This window comes from Uloborus diversus, chromosome 10 (assembly GCF_026930045.1).
Source record: "Uloborus diversus isolate 005 chromosome 10, Udiv.v.3.1, whole genome shotgun sequence".
In the NCBI taxonomy this organism is placed as follows: domain Eukaryota; kingdom Metazoa; phylum Arthropoda; class Arachnida; order Araneae; family Uloboridae; genus Uloborus; species Uloborus diversus.
In genome coordinates, this window is record NC_072740.1 from 91,518,921 (window position 1) to 91,531,592 (window position 12,672).

Consider the following 12,672-nt stretch of genomic DNA (forward strand, 5'->3'; position numbering starts at 1 on the left):
CAGCATGGTTAAAATACAAAATAATTTGAACTAAGTTCTTTTTTAAGCGTAGCTTTTCGAATATAGCAAAAATGTGATAGGCTATTTGTTTTTTGCCGAAAGAAGTAAAAAAGGTGTATTTTACCCATCAAGTTGTTAGTAATTTTAATGTTTCACTTCGAATTCTAAAAAAATATTCTTAGTTTTAAATGAAAAACGCAATTTTAATTTGAGGTAAATTGTTTTTTAGCTGTACACAGGGTCAAAAACTCATCAGAAGAATCTATATTTCAATATACGATTTTTTTTTCTGAACAAAAAACAATTCCAATAGAGTCTGAAATCTTAAACCTGATACCTTTATTTTCGCTTACTTTATGCTTTAATTTTCTGAGCGGAGCCAAAGCTTTAAAAAAAAAAAAAAAACCCTTACTTTTAGGAATCAATTCAGCTCCATGTTGCATCAAGTTTTCATAACAGCAAGGAGCGTTTCTATCTCATTTATTCTATTCCCTCACATTCGTTGTTATTACGTGCTCATGAAATACGCGATATTTCTCTACTTTTTTGATGCAGATTGTCCGGACACGGACCTGAACGCTCATTCTCCTGGTTACCTGTCGAACGCTCTGCCGATCGAGCTATTCAGCTCTGTCGGTTACCGTGCAAGTTATAAATTTAACCGAAAACCTCATTCTGGTTCTTTAAAACAGATTTTGTTGAGAGAAAAAAAAAACAATTTTTAGGCCGTGGATCTATTTTTCGTCATTAGCCTGCACAATAAGCTTTAAAATAAAGTTTAAATCAAAGAAATCGATCAAGAATTGGGGAAGATCTCGCCTAGAAACAAAAAACAGGCTACAGAAATAGTATATAAGGATACGTGAAATATCATAATTTAGTCTAAAACAAGATCGCGTTTTTATACCTAATTTTAGCAGCGAATTTTAAATACCAAAATTGGTGATTGTTGCTGTTGGTCATTGGATGAGCTTGAAGCATTAGAAAATGCTGTACAGTCCTTTATAGAAAATAGAAAGAAAGCAACATTCTTAGTTATTCGGTTATTGTGCATGCTAGGAAAGAAAGAAAGGTGTCATCCGATATGGACTAAAGTCTTCCTTCAGACTCGTAAATTAAATTTTTATAATGTCCCATGTACAAAGAAGAATAAACACAAACTCAGTATTTTCTAATAGGAGCTCCTATTTTTTACTACATAAATGAGTTTCTGAGACTAAAAGCTGAAACTAAACACAATCTATGATTTTCAATAGTGATTGATGAATAATTAAAATGTTTCCCTGTAATGCAAAAGCTCCACTTCTATCGTGTGTTTTTACGACACCCCCTGTTTTATTTCTTTTTAATAATAATGATAATAATAATAATATAATTTGAATTTTGTCATCTTGAATTCAAATTATGTTTTTCGCAATCATGAGTATGTGTTTGTATGTGTGTGTGGGGGGGGTATGTGTATGTGTGTGGGCATGTGTGTTTGTGTCTGTGTGCAGATATGAATGTGTGGGCAGTTGTGTGTATTTGTGTGTATGTGTAGGTGTCTGTATGCATGCGTGTGTGTATGTGTTTGTGTATGTGTGTAGGGGTATGTGTGTGTATGGTGGTGTTTGTGTATGTGTGTGTGTGTGCGTGTGTGTTGGTGCGTGTATGTATGCGTTTGTGTGTAGGATATGGACGCAACCTGGAGACGGTTTTCGCTAGAGGAGCAGCATCGTGAGGCCAGCCGACGCGACGGGTGGTGCTGGCAGAGGGTGGCGCCGCGCCGGTGGGAAAAATGATAGCACGCCAAAAACAGTCAAATGAAAGCAATAAGCAATCGTGATTGCTCAAAAATTTGCACGAGAAGATCCACGTTTTTGCCCCTTCCTGAAGAACGAAAATGGAAGCCAAAGACCAGAGGGGCGCAGCGCGCAGCGAGAGGTTTTGGGACTTAACAACCCAACCCTTTTGATTTTATGCCATATTGCCAATTCAAAAATGATATACAGATATGGACTGTTGTGACCAATTTTCCCTCGAGCCAAAATTCTGCTTCGTCGTGACTTTCCACCTCCCAAAGGAAAATTCTGTCTCCGCTAGTGCCATGTATTTCGATATTGTATTATATAATATGTTTTTCTTTTTATGTTGTTATGTTTTTCCATTAATGTAATCTGTATTTCTTTTCATGTATCAGAGGAGAAGTTGGCCCGAAAGAAATAAACGTAAGTTTTTGTTTACATTTCCCCTCACCTCTTAAAAAAAGTTGTATGTACAGTTTTTTTAAAATGCTTGTTGCATTACGAAAGTTTACGAGAAAAAAAAAGCCGTCACTGTACAAGTTTAAATGCTTTGCATATTTATTGCCCAATCACATTTACAGGAGTTGAAAGAATATTAATAACAAGTGGTTATGTCTAACTGGAGAAAACCTTGAAAAATGTATTGTGATTTTTTGCAATGATAGTAATTTATGTGCATGTCGTTTTCTTTGTAAACAATTGCTTTATTACCGCTTTAATAACGAAATTTAAAAATAGAAAGTTTAATCATTATCTATTCAAAGGTGACAACTTTTTTCTACGAAAATAAGGAATTATTTTTAATTAGTGCATATATGCATGCATATATTCAAGTTTTTTTAGTGCATGTAACCGAGGCTCTAGTTATAGATGATAAAGCGTATTAAAAAACAGAAGACAAAAAAGTGTTAGTCATTTTTTTCCTTTTTACTAACGTACACTCAAATAGAATGGTTTAGTCACAAAGTAATCTTTTCAAACTAATCCTACCCTAGATTTAAAATTAAATTTCTATTGTGAAATAAATTCGTTACGTTTCCTATCACTTTTTCCGCCTCAAACGAAAAAAGAATGCTTTGCTACGGGAATACACTGTAAAAAAATTCCGAAACGTTACTGAGTATTCCCGTGTAACGTTGCGGGACTTCAATGGTTTTTATACACTTCCTGGAAAAATCAAGTATCATTGTCAAAAAGTTTCATGAATTGTTACAACTTGCACGAATGCAAACTTCTCACTGTTGTGAAAAATATTTTTAGCTCTCAGTTTAAAGATTAACTGAGCGTATTCATACACTGTAAAAACGATTCAGAAACGTTCCTGGAAAATAATAGGCAGCTGATGTGCCCAATTTCAACCAGTAACATATCTTACAAAAAAGAGGAACGTTTTCCGATAAAAGTGAGTAACCTTCCTGATATACTGGGAAATCTACCCTGTTAAAGCTAGTCGTGAACCTTCTACAAAAATTGAATAGGTTTAATTAGAGCCCCTTGAAAAAGACAGGCTGACTTATCCGACATTTTGGTTCCAAGACAGAATTGGATCCAACCTCGTTTCTAGTATTTATAAATACGTCATAATATTCGCTGGTTGCTAAGTCGTAAAATAATTGATGATAAGTTGAGTAAAATGTCACTTTAGGTAAATTTTGAAAGATAACTTCGTTTACAAATTCAGCTAAAATGTATCGGGAAATGTTTACGGTAATAAACCTCATTTTCATACCTTATTTGTTTTTAATTTGTATTAATTAAATTGTATTCATCCACAGAATAAAATAATCAAACATCAATCGGGCAACACACCTAAAGTTTGGACACCAGTTTTCTGCAATGAGGCTTTTGTACAAATGTTTATTTTTTTCGCCCGATAATTTTGGAACCAAAATGTCGGATAAGTCAGCTCCCCTTATATAGGAGCCTTAGGTTTAATGCATTTGATTAGAACCATCCTGCTTTACCTAAAAATCTCCAAAAGCAATAACGCAACCATGGCCAAGGCTACGCGAATAATTGCAAGCAAGAGCCAAAAATATATCTTGCCTGCAATTCCTGCCTCGCAAAGCTGCAGCTATCCCGTGACTTATTTGCTCCCATTGGGAGCTTAGTCAACCCAGACGGGCCCTAATTAAAAAAAAGCCGGTACACTTAATAAACACGATCAGTCAACCTTTAAACTGGTAGCAAAAAACAATTTCACACTAGTGAAAAGGCTGCATTCGTGAACCTTTTAGCAATTCAGGAAACTTTTTTGCGAAGATACCTGATTTTGAAGGGAAATAGGTGAAAACATCTTAAATCCCGAAACGTTCCACGGAAATAACCAGTAACGTTTCGGAATTTTTTTTACAGTGTAAAGTGTATCCGCTTCATTTCGATTACGGCATGTCCATGCTGATAAAGCTCCCATAGGGAGAGAGAAATTATGAACTACGTTGGTTTGCGAGAATTGCAGGCGAGTAAAATTCTCGATAGCTTGCAATTCTGGTTTAGCTTTGGTCATGTTTGCAATACCACTTATGAAACTTTCTTAATAAATCAGGAAAATGCCAAGGTATTATACTATACCTGCATATGTTTACTCTAAAGTTTCAGAGACACGACTGGTTTAAAACAGGATGATTTCTGAACTTTTCAGGAAGCTTCCGGGATAATTTCAGGAAGGTTACTGAATTTTAGCGGAAAACATTCCTGTTTTTTTAAGGCATTTTACCGGAAGATATTGGGCACATCAGCTGCCCATTATTTTCCAGGAACGTTTCTGAATCGTTTTTACAATGTACATAGACATTTATAAACACGCCTGACTATCCTAAAAATGTTCCGAAATGCTACAAAAAAATAAAATAAAAAATAAATAAATAAAGTTCTTATGTAACTTTAATTTTAGTCTTACTGTCTCCCTTTGAAGGTTCAGACGTTGTCTGAACGGACAAGAAATGTAACAAAAGGAATTGCTAGAAAATGAATGTTAGAGCAGTTGAACGATAAACCTGCAGTCAAAAATAAAATGTAAAATGTTTCATAAATTAAGTATATTTTAAAATGTTAAAAAAAAATTCAGAATTAAAGTATTGATAAATTATCAAAACTCTTAAATCCATTTGGTGCCCTCCCCCCCCCCACACATACATTATTCTGGTTAGCTATTGATTCCATGTTTCTTACCTTTAAAAAACATTTGCACACTCAATTTTGAGCCACCCTGCATTTTATATCTAGTTCAGCTCAATTTTTATTCAATTTTCAAGCAGCACAGTTTATGTTGATATATTGACCTGAAAAAGTGGTTTAAACATTTCTCAAAAGGAGTTATATTACCACTGTTAAGACCCAGAAGAAAATTCTACCTGCGTTGATAGGAATGAAATTAAATTTAATAGTGAAGACTAATCGAGGCAGTGAGAATCAAAGGGATACAAGTGAACATTTTCATGTTTTGAGTAAAGCGCGTTTAATGTTCGTATTCTAAGTAGGTTTTCTTTTTTTTTTTTTTTCTTTTCTAAATCATGCTGTATAACAGCACTTTCACTGTAAACACGATTCAAAAACGTTCCTGGAAAATAATAGGCAGCTGATGTGCTCAATTTCAACCAGTAACATATCTTACAAAAACCAGGAACGTTTTCCGATAAAAGTCAGTAACCTTTCTGAAATATTGGGAAATCTCCCCTATTAAACCCAGTCGTGAACCTTCTAGAAAATTTCAGATGTATTTGATTAGAACTTCCCTGGTTTACTAAGAAAGTTCCAGGAGCATGAGAGCAACCATGGCCAAGGCCTCGCAAAACTGCAGCTATCCAATGACATATTAGCTCCCGTTGAGAGCTTAGTCAACCTGGATGGGCCGTAATCAAGCTAAAGCCGATACACTTAATAAACACGCTCAGTCAATCTTTAAACTGGTAGCAAAAAATATCTTTCACATCAGTGAGAAGTCTGCATTCGTGCATCTTTTAGCAATTCAGGAAACTTTTTTGCGATGATACTTGATTTTACGGGGCAATAGGTGAAAACCTCTGGAATCCCGAAACGTTCCACGGAAATAACCAGTAACGTTTCGGAATTTTTTTACAGTGTACCAGGGCTACTGGTACTATCTCTTGCCCCAAGAACCATTTGTACTGGTTATCTCCAAATTTTTGATTTTGCCACTTGCATCTTTTTGCCCCCCCCCCCCGTGCCTCAATTTAAGTTCAGCGAATTCATTTCAGTTGTAAAAAGCTTCAATTTAGTGCTAATTTTTGTGACTATTCCAGTGCATTTTTTAAATTTTATTTAAAAATTTTTGAAGACTTTAATTAATTAGTAGGGAAATGTGGAGCAAAGTGAAGTAGTCGGGTAAAACAAAATGGTCAAATATTTACTGTTTTTAGGGTGACCTATCTGGTAATATCTTAAATATGTTAACACACATAGTCTATTCCAGTCAGGAAAAAGTTATCTCTGACGACCAAAGTATATGATAATACAAGTAATTTTCGAAAATTAAAACTTATACTGTAAGATTTTGTTTTTAGTCGAAAATTATTTTTGTTGCTTAAAAATGAAAAAGTTCTTGTTATTAACATTTTGATCATTAATTAGGACAACGTAATATTGGGTGCAGTATTTTTTTTTTATTTTTTAAATTTAATATGAAGCTTATTTTTATATTTCATTTCAAATGTTTTGTAAAATTAATCAATTGCATGCGCGGCAAAGTGAAATAGTTCATTTCGTTTACTTATTCATTCAGTTACTTAATCACGTATGTAATTATTCATTAATTAATTCACTTACATTACTTAATTCATTCATTTATTATCTTCTAATTCATTCACTATTTTTTTCATTCATTTTTTTTATTCTCATACGTTAAATTATTAATTTATTCGCTTATTTATTCATTAATTTGAACGAAAACACTTTTAGTAGTTAAATAAAAAATATTTAATAAAATGTTTTTTCACTGTGTCTCCCTCCCCAATTCTCCCAAAAAGGTGAAACCCCCCCCCCCCTTTTTTTAAGTACAATCTAATTGCCGAAAACGAAAAAAAAAAAACAAAAACAAAACAAAAAAAAACACGTTTCAGTGCAAATCTTAAACAAGTTTTCCATTTTTCCATTTTGAAAAGTCATCTTAGCTTTTTCACTTTGCCCCTCATTCCTCCGTCTACCTGTCATGATCGTACTTAACGTGTTGAAGCAAAATAACTGGATTTTTTCTTTTTTTTTGCTCATACATTTGCATATTTAAAGTTATTTACTATTTAGATATTGAGTGCAACATGATTTTCTGTCTCAATATCAGACTTTTTATTTTTTAAATTGGTTTTTCCAATGGACTGAACGCTTTGCCAGAAATTATAAAATTATTTGCTTTAATAGTTTTTAACACAACAATACTCAGTGCTTTGCTGCATTACATTGTTTGAACTTAAAAATTTTTGTAATTGTGATCAATTAGACAATTGCCTTGGTATTGTCATTTTCATATTATAAATTTTGAATTTGGATATGATCTAAAATGTTCTCACAGTTTTTGAAAAATTTGTTTTGTAATTAATTGTTTTACAAACTCTGTAAATAAACTTATTTTATACTAATTATTGTAATTTATATTTCAGGAACACAAAATAATGATTTCAAGATTTTTGTATCTTCAAGATTAGAATTCTAGCAAGGGCTTCTACTATTATGTGTCATCACCAGGCATCATGTCCAGATCATTCAGTTTCTAATTAGTTTTTAAATTGTACTCTTTAGTAGCATAAAATCCTTACTTTCTATTTGTATGAATTCATTTCATTTATAGTTTTACTTTCACTCATTACCAACGAATACCTCGATAGAAAATTTGACACTACATGAGCTACTTCCTGATTTACAAACAGATAACAATAAAAAAAAAAAAAAAAAAAAAAAAAAACAGGCATTTCCTTTCTCTGAAGCACTAAAATTAATTAAAAGTATTTATTTTTAATTTTTTTTTTGTAAATTATTTGATCTACTTTTTAGACTAAATTTGTTTGGGGGAGTTTTCAAATGTATGTACAATGGCCGCACCTTATGTGAATCGCGTTTGTTCAAAACAGTTTTAATTCCATAAAGCGGCTGATTCAAGAAAACGGCCAATTCAATGAAGCTGGGTCTTGTTCTGTTTCTGACGATTTGATTCATTAAAGCGGCCGATTCACTTAAACTCTGATGCAATTAACCGGCGTCCACTCTATCCTTTTTTTTTTTGAGGAGGGGGGGAGTTACAAATTTAAAAAGGCTGGGAACCACTGCCCTAAAACGATGAAGAAAATTACTAACCATCACTTACATAATTCGTAATTATTTACTCAACAGCACATGTAAATTGTTGAAGCTATTTACATGTACTATAAACATGTTTAAAAAAATACAAAACATGTTTGAATAAAATCATTTTTGTTCAACAGTCAGCCACTGAATTATGGAAAGTTACATGCCATAGTAATAATACAGTAGGAGTCGGAGGCGTCTGTGCAGATGAATCCATTTTGTTCTCTTAACTCACACGCTTGTTACCAATTCAAGGTTCAAGCATACATAATATTGTAATTGAGGCAGTGAGAAGTAAAGGGATGTAAGTGGACATTTTCAAGTTTTGAGTCAAACGCGTATATAGATTACGTCCTAGGTAGGCTTATATTGAATTTGTTTTCTAAATCGTGCTGTATAGCAATACCTACAGGGTCTACTAGAACTATCTCTTGCCCCAAGACAGAGGAGAGGTTCCTTTACTATTTGTACTGGTTATCTTCAAATTTTTAATTTTGCCACTTACACCCCTTTGCTTCTTACTGCCCCAATTTATCCATCGATATTTTTTTTTTGAAATGATCAGTTATTACGGCAAAAAGAAGAATGTGTACTTAGAAGAGTCATTTCATTCAAAGAAATAAATTTCTGTGTATAAGAAATGAAAAAAAGGAAAGAAACAGCATGCATGGAACCTTTTTAACAAAATCCTAGCATTAAATGATAATGGCAAGCAAGACCTGATTACCCCACAGGTCGACTGGACCTGAGCCTGGGGCCCCATCTTCCTAAGGGGCCCCAAATTTCTTACAGAATTATGCTAAGCATTATAATGCTACGACAAATACTTGTATTTTTAAAATAGTGACAAATAATAATAATAATAATAATGAAGTTAATAGCAAAAATTAAGAAATTGGCGAAAAGTAAATCGTCTCTCAGAAATTAACCATTTCTGAAGTCGAAATTATAAAAGAAAAAAAGAATGATGGAGAAATGGATAGTATATTGAAAATAATCATTATGATCATTAATCGGCTCTGCTGATTATGAACAGCCGCTTAATCGGTAATCAACCAATTTGCTTATCGGCGCATCCCTTATTCTTTACATTCTCTTTCAATAACTTATTCTTTATTGAAAAAAATTTAGATCGTATATTTTTTCAATAGGCAGCTAAAAATTCGAATGCATTTGTTAGTCTTGAATACTAGTTGTGTATCTACCTGTTATATAAAATAAATGATGACAACATCAGAGGAGAACAAAATTTGCTTGATTTTGCCATCTTAATTGGTGAACCCACTTTTTTACTCTTCGAATGATATCATGCTAAGCTTTGACATAAGTTATGTACACTGTCAAATCAATTGCTAAGGGGATGCAGTACCGAAAAAATGTGAAATTTTCTTTAAATTGTAGATTTTTAAATTTTAGTCTTAAAATGATCCTTTAACTGTTTTCTTTGTATTTTCTAAATCTTATTCTGAAATATTAAAAGGGAAAAAAGTTATAACCGATTTCGTAACATCATGTCTGCTGTGATCCCCTTAAATTTCCTCCGGTAGTTCACATCCATTGAAAACTTTAAATGCGTTTTTCTCAGTTTCTAATTTTTACATGTTTTAGTGTATTTAAAGTGCAAAGGCCTTTTGTGTATTTAAGATAGCAATTTGAAATTTTTTGTACTTGTTTATACTGCCGTGCTAAGCGCAAAAGTGGTATCTGCAGCTGAGTTCAAAATGAGAAATTCCCGTTTAAAGTTGTGTGGCCCCATGTATTTGATTCAGATGAATTTTTTTAGAATTTTTGAAAAAATACTTCCCATCGACAAATGACCATAAAACATTGTATTTGGATAAAATATGTGACAAAGAACCATTTGGTGACAATAACTCAATTTTGACAAAAAGTACAGATACCACTTTTGTGCTTAGCACGGCAGTATAAGTATTTGCCTCACATAATTGGGTATTTTTGAAACTCTAAGTGAAACAGTTTTTTTTTTAAATCAAACTTTAAAATAATAGATTTTTTAGACATACTGTATAAAAAAAATCGTAAATATTTTTCTATAGCTCTGATATTTAAAAAAATACCTAGTTTTATGTAAAAGTGTTTGAATAGTGTTTTAAAAAAAGAATGGATTCGATACGACAAAAATTGTAGAAGAAAATAGCTTTTTAAAAAAAAATTTCAAAAATTAAAAATTTTTAAATTTTATAATTAATAATGAATTAACACGGCTTTTTTTTGGCTAAAATGTTTTATTGTATTAAATCATAAACATAAAATAATAAAAAGTTTTGAGTTAAAATGAATATAAAATGTTTTTTTTTTTTGATGTTTGGTACTGCGTCCCCTTAAGTAAGAAATATCAATAAAAGTATAAGAAAATAACTAAATGTATGTTTCGGTAATAAACTGAATAAAATTTTAAACTTAAACTGAGCTGCAAGAACAGTTATTCAATATGAATAGAAGTCAGCTAGCAAACATGAAACACTGCTTTGGAGCTGTCCACAAATTATGTTACGTGCTGAGGTGGGGGGGGGGGGGGTCGTAAATTTGTGACAGTTTGAGACAAAGGGGAGGGAGGGGTTAAGAAGCAGCGTGACATCACGCATTTTTTATATAGAAGTTCAGAATATGTTAGATCGTGACAAGGGGCTTGGAGGGGGTAAAAAATGTTATGGGTTAGGTTAAGTGTGACACTTAGTGACAAAAAGGGGAAAGGGGGGTAAAAAATGTTGAACCAAAGTATGACATCATTCACGGACAGCCCTTATGCATACTTTGTTAATTAATAGTACTATATATTTATGGTGAATTCATGAAATACTTTTAACTTACTCGAATTAATAATAATACGACACATTTACGTAGTATTTATTCAATTGTTCTGTAAACAGTTAAAATAATAAACATTATTGGTTTAAATTTTATGTTTATTAAATTATAGTTTAAGCGTTTTATAAAAGTGTTTATAAAAAGTGTTCTCTAAAAAATATCAGTTTCTTTCAAAACATGTAACTAGGGCTGATTCATAGATTTATCTGAAGGAAGTTTTTTTTTTTTTTGTTGGATAAAAATAATTGTTTTATTTATATCTTTACTTTGACATAAAAATAGAAAAGAAAAAGAAAAACTTTAATGAAATATGTAAGGTACACCAGTAGTGGCCAATGCTTAGTAGTGATTCAGTAGTGGCAACTTCAAGGTTGATATTTGAAAAAAAAAATGGATTCCAGGTTTCCCAAAGGATTTAAACGTGCAGGAGATAATACCAGCTAATACTTCCTGCATGTTTGATGCACTTTTAAATCCACTAGAAAACCTGGAATCCTATTTTTTCAAATAATATAAACCTTGAAGCGGCTACTACTAAAGCACTGGTCACTACTGGTTAGTTTACCTTGTACTATGTATATGATTTCTTCCAGGGCTTGTTGAGTTTTTAAAGCTCATAGTTGCAACTAATAGCAAGTAATTACAGATTTATAACCTGAGTTCTGTAATTTGAATTCTGATGCTTATGAAATAATTTTTTTAAATATTCATTTATATCTGGTCAAAATATTTTACTATGGGCTTGATGAAGTTTTAAATTAAATATGTTTAAAAATACGACTTAATTAAAATAAGATTTTTTTTTATATCGTCGCGACAAACAAGCAATTGTAGGTAAAATGTAAAGAAACAGCAAAAGTGTTGCTGGAAATAAAATCTTACGTATCAGTTAAAAAGGCAAAACGAAATTTCTCAGTTTTCATAAAAATGAACAATATGCTACATGAAAACTACACAAATATGTAATATTAAATCTAATGTATTACATGAATCAATTCAAACTGCTGAACGAGTTTCAAACAATTTGTGGCATACGTGCAGTATACCAGACAACCCGGTTACCAAATACAGAGACTGCAGTTTCGTTCTTATTAGAACTCATCAGTCTAGATTAGTGAATAACCGAGCAGAAGGCAGATGTCATCTTATTGAAGCTGAGAGTACTAGAGTTCGAATAAGAGCGAAACTGCAGTCTCTGGATGTGATAACCGGGCTGCCTGGCGTGTTGCCTGCCTTAGCCCTAGCTTAGGGCCGGTTACTGCTAAATACCCAAGCTTTGCCTGCAATTCACGAGCACCATGCTGCGGACATTCGCTGGCGAGATCAATTTATTTTATCTGCCAGTTTGTTGGCACTCTCAGCTTCAATGAAATGACATCTGCCTCTAGCTCGGTTATTCACTAATCCAGACTGATGAGTTCTAATAAGAACGAAACTGCAATCCCTGGACGTGATAACCAGGCTGTCTGGTATATTGCACATTGCATTTAGTTCTGCCTTAGCAGTGGCTTAGGGGTGGCAACTTACTGCTAAATCTGAGACATACTATTTAATTTAGCGTACTCAAGCAACATGTAATTCAGAAAAGCCTTTGTTTAAAAAAAAAACGGAATTCTGTAAAATAATCCAAAATTATTTCACAGCATCTATTTACTGATATACAAATTAATCATAAAACTTAACATTTTTTAATGTATATTTTCAGCTACTTTAATTTGCGATTAGAAATATGTGAACATTCATTAATAAAACGACACTTTTTTAA